Raw genomic sequence first — 15,571 nt, 5'->3', positions numbered from 1 at the left:
TTGAATCTAAGTTTGTGAAAATCGGTTAAGCCATCTCCGAGAAAAGTTAGTGCAAAAAAAAAACGTTACATACACACATACGCACATACACACACACACACACTGTGTTCGACCCCTGTCCCAAAGTGCTTTTGTGCGACACAGGTCTCAAAGTGCTTCGATCAATTCAAAATATCAAGCAGTTGCTCTTTATTGCTGTAGCTAGTTTGTGAACGAAAAATTTGACGAAAAAAAGTTTTATGTGTTATTGGCAAAGATTCTCCGAAAAAGTCAAGATTACCCGAAGATTCAAACATACATGGAATACTGTTCTAACCAGTTGTATTCAATGATAAGATATGATAAAAATAGAATGATTAACCTTTCCGCACGAACGATCTTAGAGCTTCCATTTTTATGACCATCTCCTACTTGTGTTTATGATCCCAAGTTCATCCCATTATTTTACCTAGACTAAGTAATTTACGATAGTCTGGTTATCTGTGTTCAGAAGTTTGGGTATTTTCCAGATATAAAACAAACACCTTCGTAGCTAGTCCAAGATTGCAAACTCACTTCGGCGAGGATCGCGGATCGTCGTTTCAAGGTAAATATTTCTCATAATTATATCAGTCTTATCAGTGCAATAATAAAACGTGTCCCATTAACTGAAATCTAACGTGCTATCAGGCTACGGTGTGCCGTAATACAATACCAATGCGCTAGTTAAGATGTCCTTGTTAGTTTCAGTTCTACAGAATTGGCGACACCTACTTCATAGACATTGAACGATAAAATCAAATTGGTTCGTAAGTTAAATGTCCATTGTCACAGTTGATAGCACTACTAAAGAAATACTTTTGACTCCTTTTTTCATTCAATTAGTTGAAAACTCTTTCTCAAACTATGGTCTAAAATGTGAAAATCCTTTATCGATCGATTTTTTCTCGAAAAAAAGGAAAATTTAAAATCATCAAATGAACCTATTTTATACGGGGAAATCCTCCGTGCTTCATGTAATATTGATAATCTTCGATTGTAGAATCTTACTTACAAAACATGCTGAATGGTTTATCGATTAAATCGAGTCTTCGGGGATGGATAGGAGGTCACAAACGTTGTAAAATCTTCGTTCATTCGGTCTCAGAACAAATATTCCATTGAAGAGGTTTACCACTTTAGATTTTTCAACGTGAATACATCTTATTTTACTATGAGGCGCTTTTCCAAAATTCACTCCTGGAAAATTACTAGAATAGGCAGAACTTAATCGTGAATATCTCTTGTTATGTTTAAGCAATTTATGTGAGTTATTCAAGGGTTTGGCTAAAGTGTTCATGATAAAATTTTCAATAGTATGTGGTAATCACAAATAACTCAAAATAAGGTTTTCTAAAATGTTTGATATGAACGAGCATTAAGATGAAATTTAGTGCCAATATAAGCCGAGCAAAATTCGAACCGCATGAGTTGAACAATCGACGGGTCCTGGCCCCTCCCGAAATCAGAAACAGAAACGAAAAGTTTGAGAAACATCATGGGGCTGTTGATCATGTAGATTACACCGTGAGAACCCCAAACATTTGTGAGATAGAGGTTTTGAGAATAACGTGATGGTCAGAACTCCACTGCTGCCGATAAAGCGGGCAGTGGCAGGCCCTACGAAGCAGAACAGAGTCAAAACCACATAAAATGGAGGATGAAACCGGGGTAAAATAGGTGACAATAAAAATAATACATAAAATAGTAGTTTAGTTTTTTAAGCTATATACGTTACGAAGTTTTTTGAGGCCTATCTGAGTTAACGCCTGAGTGAAGGCACAATGGATATTTTTTTTACTCCGATTATAGAGGTTTTAACCTTAAGGTCATTCGCCTCTTCGGGCTAGAAAAACTTTTTGACCCTATATGCGGGGTAGGGTGTCGAACCCAGGCGGGTTGCGGGAAAGGCATCGACTTACCCATTACGCTATACCCGTCCCCAATATGGAAAAATGTTCCATTTGACGGAGCGTTTCACTCGATATTAATGTGAGATGTTAGATTCAAGTTAAGCGTTGCATACGATAATTTTCTTAAATTGAGGGTTATAAATTATATGAGTTATTTTGTGGAAACTATGAGTGTTGAAAACCGTTATGAGGGTTAGATTCTTGCGGTAAACGAGTTACGACGTGTTACTTTTAAAGAATTTATAGGTGTTACGAAGTGTTATATACGTCGCTCTTTTGTAAGTTATAGGTGTTACGAAGCGTTACTTTTTTGTAAGTTATAGGCGTTGCGAAGGGTTTCATGCGTTACTTTTTAGTAAGTTTTAAACGTTATGAAGTATTACATACGTTACATTTTTGTAAATTATAGGCGTTATTTGTGTTCATTTAGGGGTTAGCCAAATTTTGTGCTAGGGTTATTTGTGTTACTTGTGTTGCTTTTTTGTAATTTATTGGCGTTTCTTTTTTGTAAGTTATAGGAGTTACGAGGCGTTACATGCGTTACTTTTTTGTAAGTTTTAAACGTTACGAAGCATTACATGCGTTACTTTTTTATGAGTATTAGGCGTTACGAAGCGTTACTTGCGTTATTTTTGTTGTATGTTATAGGTATTACTTTTTAGCAAGTTAGCGTTAGTTTTCTGTAAGTTATAGGCGTTATGAAGCGTTATATGCCATACTTTTTAGTAAGTTATAGATGTTACGACGCGTTACATGTGTTACTTTCTTATACGTTATAGTCGTTACGAAGCGTTGCATGCGTTACTTTTTATAAGTTATAAACGTTACAAAACGTTACTTGTGTTAATTTTTCGTGAGTTATAGGCGTTAAGAAGCGTTACCTGCGTTACTTTTTTGTGAGTTTTGACGTTACGAAGCATTACAAGCGTTACTCGTTTATAAGTTGCAAGCGTTACTTTTTAGTAAATTACAGATGTTACGAAGTGTTACATACATTACTTTTTAGTAAGGTATACGCGTTACGAAATTTTACATGCGTTATTTTTTTAAAGTTAGAGATATTACGAAACGTTACTTTTTTGTAACTTGTATGCACTTCAAAGCGTTACATGCGTTACTTTTTGTAAATTTAGAAGCGTTACATGCGCACTTTTCAATAAATTATAGGCGTTACGAAGCATTACGAAGCGATACTTTGTCGTAAGTCAAAGATGTTATGAGGCGTTACATGTGTTACTTTTAGTAAATTATAGACGTTACGAAGCTTTACATGCATCACTTTTTGTAAAGTTATAGGAGTTACTTTTAAGTAAATTTTATGCGTAACGAAGCGTTATTTTGTGTTAGTTACAGACATTACAAAGTGTTACATTGGTTACTTTAAAAGAGTTTTAGACGTTACGAAGTTTTACATGCATTACTCTTTTGTAAATTATAGGCGTTATAAATCGTTACATGCGTAACTTTTTTGAAGTTTTAGGTTTTAGAAAATGTTACATGAGTTACATTGTAAAAAGGTACAAGTGTTACGAGGCGTTACATTCGTTACTCGTGTATAAGTTTTGTTTGTTAGAAAGTGTTATATGTAATACTTTTTGTAAGTTATAGGTGTTTAAAAACGTTACAAGGGTTTTGGTATCCCAATTTTTACATTTTAAAGCCTCTGTATTATGAAGTGATTGGAAATGATTTTATAACGACATGGAATACACTGATCAAAATTAGCACGATAACATATTTAATCGAAACGAAAACTTGTATCTAATTTTGAAGGAAGATGAGCATAAGTATTATTCAAATGAATTAATTGTTTTATTATATCCATGAAGGAATCAGTACTTCTTTTCTTCATATGAGAGTATTGAGTAAATTGAAATGTTATTTCACATGATTCAAATGTTTTGATATTCAAAATGTAACCGACAACAACGTACCCCGAGGGGGGACGGGGGGTGCTGTGGAGCCCTGGTTCCTCACGAAATCAGAAACAGAAACGAAAAAAAAGTTTGGGAAATATAGTGATGGTCAACAGAGTCAAAACCCCATAAAATGGAGGATGAAACCGGGGTAAAATGAATGAGAATTATAATAATAATACATAAAATTGTACTGGACGATCGAAAAGAGAAAGTGCACGAGCATGCCTTAGTTAAACAAGATTCTGAAGATGAGAAAGATATCCTGTCGCTAGATCCCGCACATACTTATTTAGGACTAGAAAGACGAACGCAAGCGCACTTCGAGTACATGTTTGGTTGAATCCATTATTTATGCCAGAGAACAGAATGATTATCCGATAACAGACTGAAGTCTGTGCTAGGGTTTCGAAGAGGCATGAGTGTCTCGAAAGGCATCTCTATCGGATGAAAAGATCACAGTAAAACATGAAATCACTTCGAGAAGCGGTATGATTTCGGGAAATGAGAGTTGCGCTTCTAACATTAAACGTATTTTTCCGAATAATCGGAAATAAAGTTTGCTGTTTTTGCGTGCAACATCTATGTTTCAAATACTTCTTACCTTAAAAATCAATTCCTAAACAAAAATTGAACTAATAACAACAATGTAGTATTGATAGTACCCGTTTACAAAAAAAAAACATATCATAAAAGTTTTTGCAGGTTGCACGGTCTGCAATCAACGGATTGGGTGAGATTCACTGCAATAATTTAGTGTGAAAAGAGTACACAACTTCTTCAGAAGTGACACCAATTTTTCCTTTGAACCTGCGTATTTAATAGAGATAGAAGGCCTCACTACAATAAATCACTTTTATATAACGTAATCATTGGTGCTGAGATATCTAGGAACAGAACGGCTAGAGGTGACAACAGTTGTCAAATTGCTGATATTATCGCCGATTAGTTTGGATTTAGTCCAATAAGGTGTTCAGCACAAAATCAATCCTTTAAAAAACGCATTACACCAGATACGCATCTTGAATCAACAAAAAACCTTCATACAATCTATTTCCGCCGAACTTGTTCATCCGGTCAAGTCACACTGTTAAGCATCGACCGCGGTGTAATGTGTCTGCCGACCAACTGTTCAAGCAAGACCTTCCCTGTCGGACTCCTCGCGAGAAGGAAAAAAACACAGAAAAAATGAACATTTTATCAGTTAATTAAACGTCTACGTTGCTATCTAACAGGGCTGCCTGATGACGAATTACGTATCAAAACTGGAACATTGTTTGGACGATTTGAAGTGCCGTGTCTTCGAGTCCAGATTTGGTTTGGGTTTATAGTGTCAGCAATATCGTTGCACTAGCCATGCAACTGTCCTGACATACATACGAATCAAAGTGTGTTGAAACAGAAGGCTAAGTTCCGCATCGAATGAAAAGTTATCCTAACTTAGCGTTGTGTATTTACAAGTGGCTCAGTTTGGCTGACCTTAACATACATAATAGAAAGTAAGTCAACATTATAATGCGCAGAACGTCTAAAGACCATTATAATATTGCCATTGTGATAAAGACATGAGAAAGGCCCCAAACTGATCACTTGTTTCAAATAATCAACTTGGATTGGGTACAACCGGTTTGTTTTGAACGCTTACAACGTGAGCCCATTTATGGACGCAATCGATTGTATCGAGATAAGTAACTAATTGATAATTCAGGTAATAGTGCTATCGGAAATTGTTAATATTTTCTGAATGGATACAGAAATGCATTTTATGATAGTACCCATGTTAGAGTATCTAATATGTATATTTTAGAATGTCCTTACATATAATGGCAGTATAGCACTATCACGAGTTCTATTGATTCAATCACAACAACTAGTACATGCATTTTCTATCACTTTAAAATTTATTGACTAAACAATAACTGACACAGACGAGAACGAAATCAATTAATTGAGAGATAACGAAAAACGTCTTCAGTCATGGTTACTTTTCTGAACCGAGATGCGATTGACCAGTAGTGAGAAAAAAATTCTCAACATTTTCGTAATTTCCGCCACACGTGTGGGTGGATAATAAGATCCCAAATGTCTCCTACGAATTCTCAAACTCATTTTTCCATAGAACCATCAATATCTGCGCACTACGAAGTGTAGTAAAATTCTTCCCAAATCGTTCCAAATGTTCAACGATTAGGTGGACGTAGAAGAATTACTGGGTACTGATAAAAAAAAAAGAACCTAATCAGCATATTCAAAATAATGTTCCGTAACGGTTGAGGCAAAAAGTAGATTCAAATATTTCTTGTTCATTAATGTTTTGGTATACATAGTAGAAAATCAATCTTGCAGCTCTACATATTTATTTTAATTCACAACATTTCGACGATACTATTTGAAACACTTCAAAGTATATCGGGGTTTAATTCAATTTACAAAGTTTCTCGCTATGACCCTTCGTTCCAATAGCGTGCCTTCTTTTTCTGAAACATATACGTCGGTGTTCTACTGTCAAAAGTATAACTGAAGGCGTTAAAATCCCGTCATACATTGCGAGATGGGAAACTTACACCCAAACTGAAAACATTAACATAATAATTTTCTTTCATTTTTTTCCAGTTGTTTATTGTTATATTTTGAATCCCGGTATATAAAATGTCAGTATTATTCTGAAATGCTAAATAATACTGAAGAAGCACATTGCAATGCTTTTAAGTTTGGAAAGTTAACCTAGATTTTAAGATTTCGCATAACTGCTATAGTAACTAGAATATACATGTCCTAAAAAGTTCCAAAATTAGGTACGAGAATTGATTTCATATAGTTTACCACATCTCGTTTGAAAGAGATTTTTGGAAGAAAAAATAACAATCTCCGTTTATAAGAAATTTAAGAAATTTTACACGGTATGAACACAAAGATCGTTTAAATTCCTTGTAAAATTTGCACATTTCCAATCTTATTCTGTCTGGGTTAGGCTTTTCTTTTTCCAATTTTACTCTGTATGGGTTTGGCCATGTCTGAGATTTTAAGCGATTTAAACGACAGCATGTAATTTTATACACTTATCATCGTGGAATTCCAGAACCGAGAGTCGGAAGAAATTCAGGAATTCCGTATGGATTCACAAAACTTTTCATTTGAACCTAAGTGGGGGAAAATCGGCCAAGCCATCTCTGAGAAAAATGAGAGAGTTTCATTTTGGAATATATGATCACTATTTCCGGCGCTTCCGGAATCGGTAACTGGGAACCAGAATAGCCGAAATCGGTTTGATTGGAGCGGTCTACTGACAATGACTACTTCTCCAATCAAATTGAATGCAGTTTGTCGGTTACATCACATCTTTGTTCATATCTCCGTAGCCGAAAGTATCCGCCATTTTCCCAATCAAATATGATCAATGACCTAACAGTAGCATAATATTATTGAAATCGATTCAACCATGTCGGAGAAAATAGAGAGGATAAAATAGGTCGGCATGTCGATCACTTTCACAATTCTCTCTCTGGATCCGAAAGTATCTGCTTTTTGACCTTCGAACTGGATTAATGACTCAATAAGTCGAGCCCGAGATTGTTGAAACCTATTCAATCAATCATCTATGCGAAAAAATTTAACGGAAGGAAAATTCTTTTAAAATTTATCAATTCATTTTAATGCGCTTGTAATTTTTTGTGTATGTATAAATATTGTGTTCTAATTTTGAAAATGTCGAATTTAGTGCCACCAAAGCATCATTTTTTCTTCTTGCCTTTTTCATATAGAATCACTGTGATACCCGACTTTTGAACCGAGGCTCGGAGGGTGGAATGCCATATACCATTCGACTCGGTTCGACGAACTGAGCAAATGTCTGTGTGTGACAAATACTGTCACTCGATTTTCTCAGAGATGGCTGAATCGATTTTCACAAATTCGGATTCAAATAGATCCTGAGTAGAGCTCAAAATTGTCACGCATCTCAATTAAAGCAACTATTTCAATATCCTCATTTTCAATATTTTTTCGTCCCATACGTAAATGACCGACATCGTTTCTCATTGAAAAAAATAGATTGTATTATTGCCAACGTCACTCTTTGCTTTATGACTAGACGAAACCAAACTAACGTCTGCAGGAAGCATCAGCAGAATTTCAATTCTCAATCTTTCGTCGATGTATTGAAAATCTATGACACTTGGCTATAAAGAAAGACTAAAACATGACAAATCGAGGTAATTACATCCCAGAACCTATTTGGAAACCAAAACTACTACAAATTCGAGCACCAACAGGTAAAAGTAATTGTGAAACCTTTTTCTGTCATTTTCGATTCTCATAGCATCGGTTGAACACCGACACTTCATACTATGGGATTTTCACTGAAAATAACAAATGACTGAAAGGGCAAATGATAGAAAGAACACAATTTTGAAACTACTGTTCCGCTTATGTCATTGACTGGACATGAATTTCTTTCTCATAGTTTGCAAGCGAAGCTGAGAGTGACATTAATTTCTCATTATTTTCGTCTATTTTGAATCAATGAAAATGACTTTTATTAGCTCTGATCCTGAGATTGAAGATCTTGTAGTCCCATACAAAGTTCCTGAATTTCATTTGAATCCGACTTCCGTTTCCGTAGTTTTCTCGAAGATGGTTGAGTCGATCCTCACCATCTTAGATTCAACTGAGAAGTCTCACGATGCTATAAGAATGTTCCAATTTTCATTCGGATCAATCCCCTGGTTTCGGAGGTAGGGTGCTTAGAGTAAAAATGTCAATTTCAGAGTATGTTTTCATTAGATACCTCAATATAGGGAATTTGTAACTAAGTAAACCATTAATAGTCCTATAAACGATTTGCTAAATTGCTACCAATACTTTTTTTCCAAAATTCAAATCGCCATAGGAGAATCCATAATATGGTTTACCAAATAAATAAACCAAAGATTTTCATCATTCGACTTCAAATACGCGATATTTAAAAAAAATTAAATTAAATCAATCTTATCTTATTTAAACTTAGTGCTACTTGAGGCCCAAATATACACTTTTTTTCCTTTAAGAGTCAAAGAGAAGTATTGTGAAGACTACTGCAGTATTATATAGGAGAATAAAAGTGATATGAGAAAGGCATTATAATACGACCAGCGGGATTAAAACAGATTTCCATCATTCATAGCTATCTTTAACCTAATAATACAAACTTTGGATTATTTGTGTTTCAGAGATTGACATAAATTTAAATACAGTTAGATTCTTGGTACAGATAGATTATTCTTTTCGGAACCCAAAATGTTTCTTCAGGGAACAAGCGACTGTAAGAATTCGTCGTTGTATTAATATTTCGAACAGCTAGTTGTTATCAGGTTTCGGTTTTCACAAATATTCAAACTAATCTTCCAAAGAAACAGGACAGGGAAAATCGAGATCAAAAAATCATCAAATCGTAATAACTGTCGAAGCTGATCGCTTGTGATCTTTCCCAATAAAAATCACTGCTAATCTGACCCTTTTAAGATGTTATCCTTGAATCACTTCGATATCTCCCGTCACACAAAATCGGTAGTGACTATGAGCTACTATCAGTAATAATAATGCCTATGGAACCAAATCACTGGACGATTTATTTAGCAATAAGCATTGTGAAAGAAAATCACATACGAACAAGATCAGGAATGAGTTTAAGAGCATTGGTTTACATCTAAAATCGTTGATCCCCCGATGAGGGGAGTGAAAATTAGTGACAACAGAAAGTCTACAGGAATTTATAACTAAAGATAACGCGTGTCAATGAGACTTTTGAAATCATGGAAAATTGCCAATTTTGTATCAGGTATACAACTTTGCTTCCGCCGGTTTCCGATAGGTGGCTGTACTGGCTGAGGCTGGTCATAATACATAGATGATAATGCATTGAAAGTGAGAGTGTACAGTGCCTAACGAATTGTCATCGCCGTTTCAGTGGCAGTTGTTCTTGTTTTCGTATTATTCACGCTCAAAAATGTGTGTTTATGTGCCCAATTCTCGCCATTTACGGGAAATTTTACTTTTCTGTTACAATTCGAAAAAAAATGCAGCTGAAGCGCATCGAATGCTCTCAGAAACTAACGGTGATGCTGCTCTGAGTAAAAGAACGTGTCGGGAGTGGTTTCAACGTTTTAAAAATGGTGATTTCGATGTCGAAGACGAACATGGTGGCGAAAGAGAAAAAACCTTCGCAGATGAACAACTAGAAGCATTGCTTGATGAAGATTCGTGCCAAACCCAAGAAAAGCTTGCCAAATCGTTGGGAGTGAGTCAGCAAGCCATTTCAAAACGTCTCAAGGCCCTGGGTATGATTCAGAAAAAAGGAAACTGGGTGCCGTACGAGTTGAAACCGAGGGACATCGAGCGCCGTCTATTTGTATGTGAGCAACTGCTTCAAAGACAAAATCTCAAGGGGTTTTTACATCGAATCGTAACCGGTGGTTCGATACGATAATCCCAAGCGCAGAAAATCATGGGGAAAGCCCGGGCATGCTACTTCGTCGAAGGTAAAACCGAATATTCACGGCGCTAAGGTTTTGATTTGTATTTTGGTGGGATCAGCTCGGTGTGATTTACTACGAGCTCTTAAAACCGGGTGAAACCATCACATGAGATCGCTACCGAACGCAACTGATGCGCCTTAGTCACGCCCTAAAGAAAAGCGGCCACAATATCAAGAACGACATGACAAAGTCATCCCTCAACACGACAATGCTCGGCCTCACGTCGCAAAAGTGGTAAAAAGTACCTGGAAACACTGAAATGGAAAGTCTTGTCCCACACGCCGTATTCCCCAGATGTCGCCCCTTCTGACTTCCACCTATTCCGTTTGATGGCACACGGCCTAGCAGATCAACATTTTCAATCCTTCGAAGAGTTTGTAAAATGGATTGCTTCATGGATAGCGTCAAAAGAGGACTCCTTTTTTCGAGCTGGAATCCGAAAATTGCCGGAAAGATGAGAGAAAGTTGTCTCTAGCGACGGACAATACTTTGAATAATACATCTGTAAGCACTTTTTCGCAATGAAGCTTTTAATTTTGGAAGAAAACGGCGGAAGTAAAGTTGTACACCTGATATCTTTGGGGAAGCTAGTGATGGGTGATAAGGAATATAAAAGAAGATTTGTGTCAATTTATATACACGAGGGTGCTGGGGAAATGACAAATTTATACCTACCAGGAATGCTCCTTTAACACTCCTTATCACCAGAGAATACATATTTTATTCAGGTTTTAAAAACTTAATAGAGATTTACACACATTTTAATAAAATTAGGCAAGCAAAAATTTAAATTTTTCATCTGAGCTGTTTTAATAGATTGGATAGCAGTGACAAGATGCAAGCTTGGTAATTCATAGACAAATCACAAATTAATCTGACAATGTTTTCAAAACTGTTTAGATAATTGATGATCAGCAAAAAATTGAATTTATATTATTATGTAAAACTTTAACAAATTTGAACTGATATTCATGAAAATCATCGCTTTATGAAACTTTATTGTTAGACTAAGAGCGTGGTACAACATTGAGCAATGTTAACGTATGAAGCAAAAATTTTGAAACTTTGTAAGTACACGTAATTAAAATTAAAATTTTATTGATTCTGATAATTTTATTAATGCTGTTGAAAATTTACAATTATTTTATTTCGGCGTTATGTTTTCCCGTAAGCGTGAAATACGATAATATGAACGAAAAAAAATTCATTGAATTTTCTTATTCTAAAAGGAAAATCTGTCGGAATTACTTTACAATTCTCTTTACTTTTCTGAATACAGAAAAATACAGATTTTTTTTATATAGATTAACACAATTTTTTATGAAAATCTCCGCCAACACCGATCGAAGCAAAATTGCTACTGAATAAAATTCGAGGTGTGAAGCAACGATCGGAACCGTTCGCCGTGCGAGAGGCCTGCTGTAATTGGTTCGTGAAAAGATAGGTTGATTCTAACCAATTTTGAATGAGATGCTATTGAAATAATGCAACGACGTTGCCATAGATGTTTAAGTTAAATGTTTCCGAATTGGTTGGTTGGTAAACTATATCAATCCATCAACAAAGAAGTTAAAGAGTGTATCGAAAATAAGCTATCCACATACATTTGTGTTGTACGCGTGTATTTGTGATAGTTTTTATGCTCAGATCACAGCATGCTGTGCATTTGGCTGTCAACTTTCGTTTGTTTACTTGTTTATGCGATTGATATTCTGCGTTTTCAAAATGTCGCGTATTGAAAAGGAAGTGAAAATTAAGGTTCTGGACACATGGCTTAGTGAGAAGGGTATTACTATGCGAAAATTGGCGAAGCGGTTTGGAATTCAGCATGCCAGTGTTAAAACCATCATTAATAAGTTTGGGGAACACTATTCTTAGGATGAGCTACCAGGAAGATGCAGAAAACCAGGTTCTTCCAACCCGAAACTGGACCAGAAAGTGGTATCTCTAATCACAAAGAACAAATTAATGTCAATACGTGATTTGGACAAAAAAGTAGGACAAGTGTCGGAATGATCCAGCGTATCAAGAGGCGAAATCACCTAAAGACCTACAAGGAGCAGAAAATCTCGAAACAAAGTGTAGAACAGAAAAAACGAGCAGCAACAAGGGCCCGGAAATTGTATTCGCGTTTTTTACAGTATCCGGATGCATGCGTTTTGATGGACGATGAGACTTATGTAAAGGAGGACTTAAAAACCCTTCCAGTTCCACAATACTTTACTGTCGTCGTTGGGGAGGATGTGAGCGATGCGGACAAATCGATTCAAGTGGAGAAATTCGGTAGAAAGGTTCTGGTATGGCAAGCAATATGTTCCTGTGGTTTGAAGTCAACCATTTTTTACACTACCGGAACTATAAATGCAAAAATCTATCGATCTGAGTGTTTCCAGAAGAGATTACTGCCTTTATATAAGAAGCATAGTACACCTCCACTGTTTTTGGGCGGATTGAGCGCTCGCTCACTATGCCAAAACCACTTTCAATTGGCTTGTGGAAAAGTGTATAAATTTCGTTGAGAAAAATATCAATCCACCAAATTGTCCTCAGCTTCGACCCATCGAACGTTACTGGGCAATCGTGAAGAGGGTCTTCAAGAAGACTGGTAAGGCAGCTGGGAAAATGCAAGAGTTCAAAAAAATTAGTTCTCAAGCGTCCAAAAAAATCGATGCAATACTTGTCCGGAACTTGATGAAGAGCGTTCGATCAAAAGTTCGAAAATTAGTGAAGGAATAACTTAAATTTCATCCGGTTTTCATTATGCTCAAGTTTAACCTTGTACAATAGAGGATCAATTTTTAGTTTGAATGAAGTATCGTTTTTTATCATAATTTGAAAAAAAAAATTGGTGGATAGCTTATTTTCGATACACTCCTTATTATCGTTATCATTACGAAAGAAAAAGGTTACGTGGCTAATTTGGCATTTTTCAATTGACACTCGGTCCCGTATAATGCTTTTTCAAGAAAACTAATCGATGGAAGAAAATTTTAAAAACAAATTTTCTGGCAACATTTGTTCAATACTTTGATTGTAAATCTGTTGCAAAAACCGAAACTTGACTTCAACGACATTGGATCGAAAGCAATAAGTTTGCTCATAGTGACATTTTCCCTAGAGGTAGGCGTTCTCGAGATATTTAAACATGAAATTCCAAAGAACTCTGGTTGAATTGGACCATTTAAACCAGATTGCCCTTTTGTACAATAAAGAATTTCAGAGTTATAACGTTTTTTTTAATGTGCATGTAAAAATATATTCGATTTCATTAAAAATCAGTCTAGATTGACTTTTTGGTCTCTCCATATTCAACCGAACTGGAGAAAGTCAGTTCTGGTTTTATCACCTTTTATGTTTATGTCAAGTAATTTTTGGAATTGCTCCTTTAGCGACAACAAGTTTTACAACCATCACCATAACCAAATGAATTGCTGGACATTGCTGGATTCAGTGCACAATTGCATCGATTTAATCTTTAATTTGTAGGGAATGCTTTTGAAACGAAAAGTTTAAGCTTGAAGACATTAAATATAACCTAAACCAGGAGAAAATAGTTTATTTGAAAAAATTTACTACCGATACTTGATGGTGAATCAATCCATAAAACATGCAGTTTTTCTATGAACCAACACAGATTCTTTAGACCTAGGAGTGTGGTGCAGCATCGTAACGTGACATGAGTCATACGAACTGAAATGAAGTCAATAGCTATTATTATCACATTATTTATTTTAGAATAAAACTGACGAGAGTACACAAGGGCAGTCTTCTAGGAAGGTTGATTTTGTTTGCTATAATTCAAGATAGCATTACTGGTGAAGCCACCATTACAGCGTAATTTACCATTGCAATTAAAATCTTTTGGAAGATATTATGGCGAAATCTTAAGTAGCAACAAACGTTTCTTCCCGAAGCGAACCCCATAAACTCATAGAAAAAATTCAAAACAAACAAAAATGAGTAAAATTCGGAAAGTTTCGATTTTGCCAATGAGTGCATGTCTATTCTCAGGAATGAAAACGGAAAAATGTTGACACGTTGTCCACGGATACGTGGGTTTATTTATATGTTGACACAAGTGGAGGAAATGCATCACAAGGTTCAGTGAGAATGCAATTTGAATGCTAGTTATAGCGATCGAAATAAAGTAAGTCAATGGTTGGGAGCATGTTTGGTTTAGAAAATTACATTAATTGTTAGAATCATCAAAATCAAATATATCAAAGGGGAATTCGATAAGTTACTTCTTAATTGTTTTATTCTTTTTGCCTTTCTCTATAGAAAGGTATTAGAATTGCTGGAAAAACAGACTTTCGAACGGAGCCTCGGAGACCCATAGTGTTATATACCATTCGACTCAGTTTTTATTGTTTGGGTCCAATTTTAGGAAGGCTAGGAAACCTTATTTTTCTCACTTAGTATTGTGTTACGTATCCCTATATAATTATATCTATATAATTTCCAAATAATTTTAACCAGATTGGATTTTTAGTTCAATTAATCGAATAGAAGAAATACCAGTATAGTATGATATTGCATATTTTTGACCATGTATTATGCGAGTTAAGGGTATAGATAGTGGGCCTATTCAAACAAAAGGACCTGAGCAACATCGAATGAAAAATTGAAGTGAAAATAGGAAAAGTGGAAAAAAAAATTCGAAAACTTTTGAAACCTTTGTAAAATAATGGTCAGAGGCTATCGGTGACGAGAGTGAACTGCAATCGATATTAAATCACGAAATTATTCTCTTAATATAATTTAGAATTTTATTAAAATAGAATTCTGGTGGTCTAGCCTAACTAAAAGTTAATCATTAAATGACATCAATTTGGTTCAATAAAGTTCTATTAGAGGTAAAAATAGGTTCAAGTCGTTTTTTTTTTAAACTTCATTGACTAAAAATGGCTACAAATTCAATATTAAAAGCATTGTCCATCGCTAGCCACAACTTTTCCCCATCTTACTGGAATCTTACGGATACCCTTTTCAAAAATTCGACCGCTTTAGTCACAATTCAGAAATTCATTTATTGTCCTCAATTGTCATCGATAGACCTATCCCGTGATCCTTTCATTCGATTGCAATAGCTCAAAATATACCACTATCAGCTGGTTTCACCATATACAGAGCATAACCATCCATTAATATTCTGAATGACCGTCGATGATAATGCATGGCCGGAGTATCTATAAAGTGCCCGACGTTCTGG

At 35.5% G+C, this 15,571-nt stretch overlaps 1 protein-coding gene across 2 annotated transcripts in view; it reads right to left on the bottom strand.

The window, feature by feature from the left end:
* Positions 1-4,796, bottom strand: part of LOC131427610 (sodium/hydrogen exchanger 3) — a 238,500-nt gene extending 233,704 nt beyond the window's left edge. For both annotated transcript variants that reach the window (XM_058590965.1, XM_058590962.1), the window contains exon 1: positions 4,452-4,796. The gene's annotated coding sequence lies outside the window, so the exon portion shown is untranslated. The remainder of the gene's footprint in view (positions 1-4,451) is intronic.
* Between the last annotated feature and the right edge of the window lie 10,775 nt (positions 4,797-15,571).

The sequence above is a fragment of the Malaya genurostris genome, chromosome 2 (assembly GCF_030247185.1).
Source record: "Malaya genurostris strain Urasoe2022 chromosome 2, Malgen_1.1, whole genome shotgun sequence".
NCBI lineage: Eukaryota > Metazoa > Arthropoda > Insecta > Diptera > Culicidae > Malaya > Malaya genurostris.
This window is presented reverse-complemented; position numbering and strand designations above follow the sequence as displayed.